The sequence below is a fragment of the Cnephaeus nilssonii genome, assembly GCF_951640355.1.
Source record: "Cnephaeus nilssonii genome assembly, chromosome: 7".
NCBI classification, from domain to species: domain Eukaryota; kingdom Metazoa; phylum Chordata; class Mammalia; order Chiroptera; family Vespertilionidae; genus Cnephaeus; species Cnephaeus nilssonii.
In genome coordinates this window covers 32,608,534-32,621,902 of record NC_137078.1, presented here as the reverse complement: position 1 = coordinate 32,621,902, position 13,369 = coordinate 32,608,534, and the positions used below count along the sequence as shown (strand labels likewise).

At 52.8% G+C, this 13,369-nt stretch overlaps 1 pseudogene across 1 annotated transcript; it reads right to left on the bottom strand.

The window, feature by feature from the left end:
* Positions 1–34: 34 nt before the first annotated feature.
* LOC307102794 lies at positions 35–11,435 on the bottom strand (annotated as a pseudogene). The gene is made up of 6 exons: positions 10,953–11,435; positions 8,997–9,208; positions 7,448–7,549; positions 6,432–6,556; positions 5,624–5,779; positions 35–796 (listed from the first exon to the last, which is right to left on the bottom strand). The product of its transcript is annotated as an uncharacterized misc_RNA (transcript).
* Between the last annotated feature and the right edge of the window lie 1,934 nt (positions 11,436–13,369).

Here is a 13,369-nt window from a genome sequence, read left to right as displayed (position 1 = left end):
TTGGGGCCCTGGGGCCCTCAGAGGTAAGGACCCCTCAGGGTGAGGTATGGGTAAAGCCCCTGGGTCCAGAGGGCGGAGGGGGTGGCAGATATGGGGGATACAAGAAGGGCGTCATTCCCGGGTAGGGAGGGAACGGGGGTGGGCTGGAAGGCTGCAGTCTCCTCGGGATCATGACCCTGGTCAAGTATGGAGTCCAGGCCCTCCAGCTCATCAGGGCCACGCCCACGCCTGTCCCTCCAAGTTGTAGAATTTGGGGGGCGGAGGCGTGGTCCGAGCCAGAGGACTGTTCCGACTGTTCCGCAGACTCCCTCTCCGTGGCAGCCTGGTGCGGGTCGCCAGCCGCCTGCAGCATCGGGAATTCCTCTGAGAGAATCGTGACAGGAAGCTGATGTCCTCCACCATCTCCATGTGCCCAGGACTGTACCCCGCATGCTGCTGGGGTCCACCCGGCTGGTCGGAGGCAGGCGTCTGTGGAGCCGGCAGTGGCTGCCATCCCCGCGGCTGAGCGGCTGAGGCATCGGAGCCCTTGGGGTCCGACGATCCTGTTGGCTCGCCCAGCCTATGTCTCTCTGCACTGGTGAGGCCTGGGGGTCACTGCCTTCATTCCCGGCTTTCGGGCTTGGAAGGCGGGCTGCGGGTGGCGTTTGCCAAGACGGCAGGCCATGGCGCGGGGAAACAGCGCGTTTCTGGATCTCCAAGGACTTGCCCTTGTACGCATCCAATCGGTGGGGCGAGGAATACTTCTTTCCACCTTTCCCCTTGCATTTCGCTGGAAGCTTATTGCGCACGATGGGTCCTCCAGGCACCTCCCCCAAAACGTGAGGGGGCCTGGCCGGGTGCTGGGGTCCAGGGCGGGTCTAGGAGCTCCCGACCGTGTTGGGGGCGAATGGCGTCTCCCATCTCCCGTCTCACTGCAGGGCTCGGACTAAGGGCCCATCCAGGCGACTGCACAAAACGATTTTAAAGTTGATGTGGAAAAATAAACATGTGAAGGAATTGTCAAAGTAATAAAAAAACACACACCCCAAAACCAAAATCTCAAGAGGGGATTCGCCTACCAGATATTACAAGGTAGCTGAACAAAGTGCTGCCATGGAAACAGCGTGTGCTGCTGTGGGAAAATGGAGCCGTGCAGCATCTGGAGGCAGATCTGAGCCCGGTGTCCCCGGGAACTGGGGGGTCAGGAAAGGGGCCATTCACTTTGACAAAGAAAGGCCACAAGGTGACCCAGAGTTATGTTGTGACAAAGTAACCTTAGGTCCTATGTCAGTGAATGAAACATAAATTCAAGACGGCTTGGAAATCAAAATATAAAGAAAACAAATGAAAATTATAAAATTAGCCTAGAATATGGAGGATGTTTGTTTAACCTTACAGTAAGGAAGAATCTTTAAAGCAAGACAGTGTAAAAAGAGAAAACAGCTAATTTTCAGGAAAAATCACTCCAGTAAGATTACAACTTACCTCCGTGCAGATGAACCCGGGTTGTGCTCTATTTTCTGTGGAGATAAATGAAAATACATAAAATAAAATAAAAATGTTGCTGACACTGAGCTTATCTTACACTAAATTCAAGTCAATTTTTATCGATTTTGAGTGCTGGCACCTCAGAGACTCCTGGGTCCAAGGACGGGGACAGCACGTGTGCGCTGCCTCCCACCTCTGGTGACTGGAGTGCCTGTGTTTCTCACTTTCCTTTTGTAAAAAACCGGGAATGGGACTGCTGCTTCATGTGGGAAATACTTATTTCCGTTTTTAAGAGGATGGCAAACTGCTCTCCAGAGTGGTGTAACTTTCCTTTCCCACTAGCAATGTGGAGACCTCCAATTTCCCTTCAGCGTCACCAATAATACTTGGTACTGCTGGCCTTTTGATTTTAGCCTCAGAGTCTGTAGTGGTACCTTCTGCTATTCATCTGTGCCCCCTAGTGCCAAATGAGGCCAACCATCTTTTTTTTAAATCCTCACCTAAGGATACATTCTTATTGATTTTAGAGAGAGGAAGAGAGAGAGAGAGACAGACAGACAGAGAGAGAGAGAGAGAGAGAGAGAGAGAGAAATGTTAGAAAAATTGATCCGTTACCTCCCTTACATGCCCAACTGGAGATGAAACCCACAACCTTTTGATGCATGGGCTGATGCTCCAACCAAATGAGACACCCGGTCAGGGCAATGTCGGGCATGTTCACATGAGTCCACCTTGGTAAACAGTTGTTTTGCTCCTTAAAAAACTTGGTCATTATTCTCATAATTGAGTTTTGAAAGTTTCTTATGTATTCTGGATACAAGTATATCATTGGTAAATATTTTATTTGTACCTGTTGCTGCTATTGTCATTTTCTGAATGGTAACTTTTGAGATAAAGTGTTTTAGTGTCTGATGAGCAGCAGCTCAGGACATGGACCTACCAGAGTCAGCCCTGCTGGCACAAGCCCAAGCAGAGTGAGTATAGAAATGATATAACACAAACATGCACACCACACACACTCACACTCACATGCACCATATCACACACATACCACACACACTCACACTCACACGTACCTCATCACACACATACCACACACTCACACTCACGTGCACCATATCACACACACTCACACGTACCTCATCACACACATACCACACACTCCCACTCACATGCACCTCATCACACACATACCACACACTCACACTCACATGCACCTCATCACACACATATCACACACACTTACACTCACATGGACAATGCCCCCACAGAAGCAAAGAACAGTGACTAAGTGGTGCTAGCCACAAGGTGAGCGTGGGCCTCAACCCAGCCCTGAATAAACAGGAATGATGAAACAAGGGCACATCCATACCTCTGGCCATATTTGTATACGAAAAGACGGAATTTTGTTTCTTGATGAGGCACCTGAGCTTTGTCTGTGGCTTCGATTCCAATAATTGTAAGTGCTCATCCCATTTGACCCTAAAAAGGAGAAAAGAGGAAAAGGTCAGTTAGGAACCATCACCCACTGTAGGCACCTACCCAGCTCCCCTGAGCTGCACCCTGGGGCGTCAGGTCCTCATCCAGTTTGCTGGGAGGTGCTGGACAGACGGCTACTGCACAGCCCGCCTGGCCTTGGGGCAGCAGCCAGCAGCTCCTCACACTCTCCTGAGCCTGCTGTCCCCACCCCTGGTCCCTGGAGGGGCCGCCCTGCCTGCCTCTCAGCCCAGAGAGTAAATATGGACCTATGAGTGGTGCCCGCCCAGCACACTAGTAATTGAGCTGAGACACTGGCTCCAGCATGGGACAGGAGCAGGCCCCCTTGGGCTGCTCGCCCAGGTGCGGGGAGCTCCAAGGAGCAGAGCCTCATGCCCTGGCCTGAGCAGTCTCGACAAGTGCTGTTGCTCTCGTTGTGTTTGGACCTGACTTATCTGTCCTGATTCACTCCACCTGGCTCCTCCTGCATTCTTCCAGCTTCCCGCCCAACCTGGGAAACAGCTGGAGGACATAAACTTGCACTTGGGTATATTCTAGTTCAGAGGTCGGCAAACCGCGGCTGGTGAGCCACATGCACCTCTTTGGCCCCTTGAGTGTGGCTCTTCCACAAAATACCATGGCCTGGGCGAGTCTATTTTGAAGAAGGTCCATATTTACTCTATGGGCTGTGAGGCATTAGAAGAAGTTTAAGTTTAAAAAATGTGGCTCTCAAAAGAAATTTCAATCGTTGTACTGTTGATATTTGGCTCTGTTGACTATTGAGTTTTCCGACCACTGTTCTAGTGGGTTTGCACAAATACCATCAAAATCAGCTTGTGCGCATGTCCTCTGTGTCTCCCAGAGCTCACACTTACTCTGAGTACATTTATGTAACACATTGAACTCTGACATAACGATAAAGTAGGGGAGGCACAGCACACGACTTTAAACCTCAAGGTGAGGAACTTTGAGGCCTGAGTGCAAAGTTCATGCTTTAAAAGGACGTCCACCAGTTTTCCCTCCAACATCAGCTCGGGGCAATTTCTAGAATCCTGCTCTTCCTTAATTTCACCCAGGATGCTCTCTGTTCCATGTCCCATGACTGTGGCTTTTCTTCTCTGTCTGCAGTGGGCACTCTCCAGGTCCTGCGTCTTCCCAGCAGATCTCACCCTCACAGTGTCTCTCCCATCACGTTCTGAGGACTCATCAGGATGCCCCTGTCCCAAGCTTCAAATGGCAGCGTCCAGATGCAAGCGGCTTCCCATGTGGTCCCTGCAGTGCCCCCTGCAGCATGTTGGTGCCTTGTGGACTCTGTCCTCTGGAGTGCGGAGTGCTTCTAGTGACTTGCAGAAAAGGCAATGGGACCACCTCCACGCCTGGGTTAGAGAGGCTGGCTTCCGCCTTGCTGCCCCCTCTTATCCTCTCATTTGCTCAGCAGCCGAGTTATGATTTGCTGTGTCATGCTGGAAGATGCATGTGACAAAGAAGGGAAGGTGCCACCTGCCCAAGACTCCTGAGGACTGACCCTCCAACAGCCTGGTGATGAGCCCGGAGTGGGCCTCCCCGCTGAGATGAGACCACAGGCCCAGCCAGGACCTTGACTGAAGCTTCATGAAAGACCCAGGGCCAGAGGACCAGCTGAGCTGTGCTGGACTCCTGACCCACACGCACTGTGAGGACTGCACGTGTGCTTTTCAGTGCTGCATTTTAGGCTAATTTTCCTACACTGAATATCCCAACTTCACCTGGAATTTACTCTTTGGTGTCCAAATGCCCCAAAGTAGACATATTCAATCTTGAACTCACTATGCTTCTCCCCTCTCAGGGGTGTCTTCCTGTCTGCCGCTCTTCGCCTCCCCAGTTGCCTGAGTTAGAAACCTGTAGGTCCCAGTCCTCAAATCTCCACTTAGTCATTATGCCCTGTGGATTTTGAGTTCTCTAGTCCTCCCATTTGTGCCTGTAAACGCATCATGCATGTCCTGAATGTCTTCCTGGCTCCCAGCCTGGCTTGCCTGTCCAGCTGGCCGCCTCCATGCTACTGTGCACCCTGCTGGAGAGGCGCTCTTTCCCCAGGTGTCCCTGACCTGCTCCATCACCCCCACCAGAAGCTTTGGGAAGAGCCTGGGCCGGCCAGGGCTTTGGGCACAGTTCCTATGCACTTCCATGGCGCAGCTGGGCCTATCCCTGCACTAGGCCAGCTTCTCTCTGAGGCTACAGGGAGGAACCATCCTGACTTCCCAAGAAAGGCTTCACAGGGAAGGGAAGCCCCGCCCTCCCCTATTCAAGGACATTGATGCAGCTGCCAGGTGCCCTGTGCTGCCACCTTGTGGACAGGAGGAAACCACCAGTCCTGCAGCTTGTCTGGCTAGTAGACACCCTGTCACTGAGTGGAATGTTTTCCTTGTTAGGATTTTGATGAGCGCTTTTCTCAGTCCCCCTGTTCTATTTCCATGGTTCTAAGACCTGGTCCTGACTTAGACCCTATGTATCTCTCTGAACATGTTAATCTACTACTTTTTAATCTTTCGTGTTTTCTGCAGTTCTTGGAACAGAATTGGCCCTGCTGTCTCTCAGAGTGAGGGTTTGCCCTTTGGGCACGGAGCTTGTTTCTGGCCAGGTCACATGTGAACAGGAGGGGAAAAGACTAGCCAACCTGGACAGGGACTCTGGGGGCACGTACTTAGGTAAAGATGGAAGATGAACAGTTGCCCGATCATCAGGAGGCAGATGAGGTCCAACACCAGCACCAACACCGCTATTATCACAAACATTGGGGTCTTTGCCTCTACGTGGAAATATGGCAGGAACAGAAGCCATGTGTTCTCACTCTTGATGTCTGTGGAGAGAAGACACAGGCATTCAGCGTCCACTGACATGGCAGCACCTCTCCTCAGGTGAGCACCACGGGCAGAGCTTGGCAGGGGGAGGGAATACCAGCCTAAAGCAGGTAACCACCTTCCTGTCCAGATGAGTATCTCCCAGCCCAGGAGAAGTCTTCCTCCTCAACCAAGTGAGCACCTGCCTACCCAGGTGAGCCCTTGCTCCTTACTCAGGTGTGTGTCCTGCCTTTACCTAAGTGCCCTTGTAGCCCCCGCTGTCTGCAGTGGCTGTTATGATTCCTCCGTATGGATCTAGAAGGTGAGGCTGAGGGAGAGTAACTATGTCTAGGTCACAGAGCCTGACCCCTGTGTCTGACGCCCACACCCGCCCTGTCCTGCAGGCCTACAGCCTGGCCAGTCCCTGGCCATTCTGCACCAGCCATTCTCACACAGCCCTGGAAGGCTGCAGCCACCACGGGGTGGGGGCATTTCTATGGCATAGTCCCCAGAGATTCTCACAGCCACACAGCTTGCAAACATGAAGTTCGACAAAAGTCTTGAAGGCTAGTGTGGGCGGAGTAGCAACAATGGGACTCATTCCAGACTGGAGGGTGGGCTAAGACAGAGGAGAAACCTGAGGGGAAGCTACCAGAAAGCAGCAGCACGTACCTTTGTACTGGGGATCCGTGCGGAGCACAAGTGGGTCGACCTGATACTGGATAACAATATATAACAAGACGGAAACAACACACAGCAGCCAGGCCGATGCGGATGCTAAGGAGCTGAAGAACCACCTGTGGGAAAAGCAGACACGGCTCAGAGCTGGGTCACCTGCCCTGTTCACAGTGACCAGCACCAGCCCATCCCCACATGTGGGGGGCTCAGGTGCCCAGGCAGCCTAGGACACGTGCCTGACCTTGGCATGAGCAACCCTGACCTTGAATACTGCTCTGATTGCCTGGTAGAGCTCAGCCCTTTTTCTCCCAGCTCTTTGTCCTTTGAGCATCTTTCCAGCGCTCTAGGTGATACCACTGATTCACTACCACTGATCACACCTACAGTTTTATGTTGCCTCACAACATACAGATGGTGATCTCATTTAATCTCCATCAGAGGTTGCAAAAAGGGGGACCACCCTCAGCTTACAAAGGTAAATTGACTCACAGAGATGGGGTGCTACCTGCCCAAGCAGCCTGGCCCACCTAGAACTTCGGTGCAAGTTTCCATGGTGTCCCCATCCTCCAGCCCATGGGCCAGCCAGCTTTTCCCCGCTCCTCCTTATGCAGGCCAGGGCTCCCCCCCAGCCAGGACCCCTTGCATCCATCCTCTGTGATTGGGGCCTGACAGCTCAATGGACAGAAAGCAAAGGGACCCAGACCAGCAGGTCAGAAACTCTCCAGCCTGGTCCGAGTCCTGAGGAAGGGGCTGCTCCTCTCCAACCCTATAAGGGTCTCCAGCGATATACGTTGTGAGGACAGACTTCGCACAGCATGTCCAGGGTCAGCTCCATCCAAATATGTTTCAGAACCAGACAGGGAGACAGGAGCGACCCTGAGCTCCATTGTACGGAATAATGGCACACAGCCCCCTCTGCCCATGACCCCCCACTCTAACCACCAGGCCCCCAGCCTGCAAACCCTACTTCAGGGCCCCCTTTACCCTCCCCTACCTCTCAGCTCCCTCACCCGTAATTCCTGCTCCCAATACAGTTGTTGAGCCATTTGCAGTGATGGTCAAAGCCCGCGATGCATTTGTTGCAGGCCCGGCAATGTTTGGCTTTCTCGCTCCTGAAAGGAAACGTTTGGGAGAAGGAGCTTGTCAGCAGCCTGTGCAGGTGAAGAGAGGGGTCAGAGTCCCCTCAGCCAATAGGGGAAACAGGCAGCAGCAGCCCCAGTCAGAGCCAACTGTGTCCAAGTGGTGGGGCGGCTGCCCTCAGCCACGCCTGCCACATGGTGCCAGGGTTTGAGGCCTGGGGCCCGGCTAGGATCTGCCCTGCGCCCTGCGTCCCACCACCAGGCTGGCCACTTAAGTTCCCAGGGCCACGGGAGACCCAGGTACCTGACCCGCCCCGAGAACCACTGGGGCAGGGGCTCATCTGAGAAACCCCAAGAAAGACAGTGCTGTCTGGCTCCTAGATCAGCAAGGGGCCGGGGAGGCGGTGTGTGTCTGAGGTCACAGCACCAGCTGCTGCAGGTAAACAGCCCCTGCTTCTATGGGGAAGCAGCATGGCACTGCCCTGTGAGGGGCTATCGCGTTAAACGTGGCAGTCCACCCAGTGGGTGCAGGGCCATGGTGCCGCCTGGCTTTGTGCCCCAGCACTCACACGGTGACCCCACATAGGCAGCAATACAGATCTTCTATAACATGGTGTTGTTTGGATCTGTCGAACGCGGGCATTGGTTCACCGTAAATCTTCTTCCTCACGCTATCCTCTCCTGGGTCGATGGAGACACACACTAGGTACACTATAACATGGAACAATAACATTCCGCCGCTCACCTGTGGGAAGTGTGTCAAGGAAGAACTCAGGCCTGGCCCTGCCCAGCACAGCACAAGATGTCCAGGCCCTGGCGCCTGACCAGGAGCTGTGGGCACAGCTAGTGGCAGGGACCGAGGCAGCCTGTCTTGCCCCTCATTCTCCCTCCAGGAAGGACAAAGCCGACCTGCTGGAAGGAGGCTTTCACATTGGGCCATGGTCCCGCAAGGGGCTAACAGTTGCATTTCTAAGGGCGTGTGTCCCACGAGCTTCACCAAGGGAAAGGCCTGTGTGCCAGGTGGGCACCAAGCGGCGCTCTGAAGGCCGTGGGCGAGGGGCAGCCAGCCTTATTGGGAATGGACAGGAGGTTGACCAGGTGGCTGTGTGGCATCTTCTCCGGGAGCAGGAGAGGCTGGGACTGAGCTGTGTGGCCCAAGGCCTTCGCTCCTATGACTATGCTCCGCTCACACACCAGGCCACTGCCAGGGAGTGTGAGGGCCGCACTCCCCCCACTCGGACCCTCAGCCTGAAAGTGGAGGTGCCGGGGGCACCGGTCCTGGGCCTGCCCAGTCAGCTCTGCAGGAATGCCAGCGGCCAACTTCCCAAGCCTTTCTCAAACTGCTATGGACAGGCAGCCTCCCGGAACCTGTCCCTTGGGAACAAAGAGGTGAGTCCTCCAGGGGAAAGGGACTTTGATTTGTAACCCCTCCCCACTCTAGACCACAGGCAGGTGATGCCAGTAAAAGGATACTCCGTACACAACGTACTTCCACATGCCAGGCAGCATGGGAATAAAAATGCCAAACATGGCTAAGGCCAAGGTCACAAACATGGCCCAGGACACTGCCTGGTATTGGTGGAGGGGCTTCGACCAGCCGTTCACTCTGGACAGGCGAGGCGGCAATGTCTGCTGTGCCCTGCTTGTGGGTTCTGGGAGGACCCTTCTCTGGCTCCTGCCACAGCCGTCCATCTGCAAGAGGAAAAGCGGAGCCTGGAACGCCATGGGCCTCCTTCCCACAGCCACCCCTCCCCCCACCCTGCCTCTCCCGGGACCACTGGTGGTAGCAGAGGTGGCAGGGCTGGGGCTGGGCTGGAGCAGGCAGAGGACCCTGGACAGGGGACTCCAAGGCACTCCTGCGGAGCCATCCAGGCAGCCACGACACAGCTGTGGCAAACCGCTCTGAGAGGGAATGTGGCCCACAGGGCTCAGGAAACCAAGGGGCACCCACCCACCCCCCCAGCACCCAGGTGTGGGCCCTGCCCGGCCCTCGTGCCCAGGGAACAGCCTACAGTGATGCAGACAGCTTAGGTCAGGGTCAGGAGCATGGCCCAGGCCATCAGATAGGAGGGGCTTTATAAACAAGTCCGGGTCTTGGTCATAAACATGCATGGACTCTTCAGGAGACCCATCAGTGTGAGATGAAAACCCGGGTCAACACCAGGCCCTCCTCCCCGGGGGCAATGAGGTAAGGCGGGAATAGATAACTGCTGGTGTGATGAGGTGATCTTTTATTTATAGAAATTCTCCCTCAGAATTCTTCCTGCAATTTCCCCTTAAAAACAGAACCAGAGGCCACAATTCCTGAGAGTCCTATGTTATTTCTTGTGCAGGGACAGGGAAGGCCTGTGACCTCTGGGCATCCGGTATCGCCCAGGTAGAGAGGGTGGGAGGGAACTGTGCCCCTTGTGCCCAGTCAGGTGGGCAGGAGCTCCAGGAAAGGAAAGAAGTGGGAGTCAGAGGGACCGAGGAGCATTTGAGATGTGGGGCAGAGGTGTGTGGTATTTCACAGCTGCTACTGTGGACTTTCAGAAAACTCTGCCACATTATGCCTCGTGCATAGAACTTCATTGACCCTTCTGAGTAAAGCATATAGAAAATATAGTTGATATTAAGAAATATTCTCAGCCTCCTCTTATTAGTTGGGAATTCCCTTGGGAATTTTCCCCAGAGCACATTTTGGCTGCTGTCCACTGCTTTTGGTCATCCACTGTGGTTCTCTGGTGTGACAGCAGGTGGACAAGGGGCCGTAGTTGCCCTGAGCTTACTTGGGTTTCATGACAATCTCAGGGACACATGAAGAGAATATCACTTATATAAACAGGGCAAGATACCTGGGGATGGCTCTTGGGCAAAACACAGAAGGTAATATCAGTATAAAAACAAGATTTGAAAATAAAACGATCATGCTCCTAAAAAGAAATAACAGAAAAAAAGCATAGCTAACAATCAAAGTCCAGAGAGGAATATAGAAAGAAAGAAAGAAAGAAAGAAAGAAAGAAAGAAAGAAAGAAAGAAAGAAAGAAAGAAAGAAAGAAAGGTTATCTATAACAGATGGATACCTCAAACTTGTAACTGGATGCAGATTTTGTACAACATAATACAGAGCAAGTCTACAAGTTCTGAGAATCTCTGGAACTTAAAATAGATGCAGCCAAAGTATCACAAAAGTGTGAGAGCAAACTGGAAACTCCTAAAATGTGTGAGAGTGAAAGTACACAGAAAAGGTTCTCACCATGAAATCAGAAAATTACCCACAGTGGTGAGCAAATGAATCTGCAATTACGTCTGAATCAAATCTACAAGGAAATCAAGTTGGAACAAAGCTGATGGCACAGCTATCAGTCTTTGCAGCTGTCACAGGCACCCTTGGTCAGAGGGCAGACGAGAGCAAGATGGCATCTGCCAAAACTATGCGCGCCAGGCAAACACTTACCCCCGGCTTCTTAGGAGACATAAATGAAAGCAGTGACTGAAGCCCAGAGCGCTCCCAGGTGTTGCGTGGGGCTCCCTCAGTCCGTCTACCAGGCTCCCCAAGGTTTTGGGTGGAGCTCTGGCTGGCACTGATGGTGGATTCCCACGATGTGGTGGAGGATCCCTGCAGACTCAGCTTGGAGATGTCCCAGGCAATGCTTGGGGCTCTCTCAGTCCCTCTACCAAGCTCTCGAAGGTACTGGGTGGAGCTCTGGCTGGCACTGATGGTGGTTTCCCACGATGTGGTGTCGGACCCCGGCAGGCTCTGCTTGGGGGGCTTCCAGGCAATGCCTGGGGCTGTCTCAAGTGCGCCACCAGACTCCCCATGGTGTTGGGTGAGGCTCTGGCAGGTGCTGCTCTGAGCTCCTGAGGGTACTATCTGGGGCTTCTGCAGGCACAGCTGGGTGTTCTTACAGGTGCTGTGCAGGACTGTTCCAATTGCCATGCCTGGCCTCCCGGCCTGTTGGGTTGGGCTTTTCTGGGCACCACGTGGTTCACTCACAGGCTGCATGGAGCTCTCCCAGGTGCTTCGCTGGGCTTCCACAGCTCTGCACAGCGCTATGGGATGTAAATGGATTCTGTAGGTATAAAGGGTATGGATTGCCATTCCCTACCCTATGGTGCTGCACACCCTCATGTCACTGATTCTCTCTCAGCAGGGCCTGCTCTCATCCTATATAATAAAGAGGTAATATGCAAATTGACATCACACCCACATGCAAGATGGCCACCCCCATGTGGTCACAAAATGGCCACAAGATATCCGGTAGGGGAGGGCAGTTGTGGTCGATCATGCCAGCAGGGGAGGGCAGTTAGGGGCAACCAGGCAGCAGGGGAGGGCAGTTGGGGGGACCAGGCCTGCAGGGGTGGGCAGTAGGGGGCAACCGGGACTTCAGGGGAGGGCAGTTAGGGGTGACTGGGCCTGGGCCTGCAGGAGAGGGCAGTTGGGGGTGACCAGGCCTTCAGGGGAGGGCAGTTGGGGGATACCAGGCCTGCAGGGGAGGGAGGGCAGTTGGGGGAGACCAGGCCTGCAGGGGAGGGCAGTTGGGGGTGACCAGGCTGGCAGGGGAGCAGTTAGGGGCCATCAGGCAGGTAGGCAGACGAGCAGGTGGGAGCCAGCAGTCTTGGATTGTGAGAGGGATGTCTGACTGTCGGTTTAAGCCTGATCCCTGTGGGAACTGTCCTGAACGGGCAGTTGGACTTTCCCCAAAGGTTCCCAGATTGGAGAGGGTGCAGGCTGGGCTGAGGGACACCTCCCCCCAGTGCACAAATTTCATGCACCAGGCTTCTAGTATCCATTAATAAAAGTCAAGTGTAATTTTCACCCAGTTTGAAATATGTGTGCTGCAACCTGCACAGTGAGGTTCAGGATCTGAAGGAGGGGCTGATACACAAATGAAAATGCTATACAAGAAATAAAAATTTGGCAGGCATTGGGGGGCCAGGTGAAAACCTCTTTCTTGTAGAGGCACCTGCGTTCTGGCCTGGTCCACTTTTTATTTACTTGAATACACATTTTCCCTTTAGCAATGCATACAGGCAGATCAAATATAAAGTTTGGTAAACAATGTAAAGATTATCAGGTCTGGAAATCTCAAGCCATTGCAATCACAGCGGGATTCAGCCCTGCTGAGTATCAAAGCCCATTGGCCTTCCAATGTTTCTTTTTATTTTAAATATATATTTTTATTGATTCCAGAGAGGAAGGGAGAGGGAGATAGAAAAATCAATGATGAGAGAGAATCATTGATTGGCTGCCTCCTGCATACCCCAGGAAATGATCCCTATTGGGGATCGCCTGTAACCCAGGCATGTGCCCTGACTGGGAATCGAACCTGGGACCCTTCAGTCTGCAGTCTGATGCTGTATCCACTGAGTCAAACCAGATAGGGCCCTTCCAATGTTTCTTAACTGCTGTTTGCTTTAGCCTCCAGCATATGTGCAAAAGGGAAAATGTGTATTTAATTCAAATTCTTATCTCTTGGGAGATCAGATAGTTAAAAAAACCTGGGATCAAATACCTGACTTTTTTTTAAGTTTAATAAATCTTTATTGTTCAGATTATTACAATTGTTCCTCTTTTTCCTCCCATAGCTCCCCTCCACCCAGCTCCCACCCCACCTTCTGCCCTTACCTCCCACCCACTGTCCTCATCCATAGGTATAACGCTTTTTGTTCAGTCTCTTCCCGCACCCCCCACTCCCCTTTTCCCCCGAGAATTGTCAGTCCACTCCCTTTCTATGCCCCTGCTTCTATTATATTCACCAGTTAATACTGTTCATCAGATTTTTTATTCACTTGGTTTTTAGATTCACTTGTTGATAGATACGTATTTGTTGTTCATAATTTTTATCTATATCTTCTTCTTCTTCTTCCTCT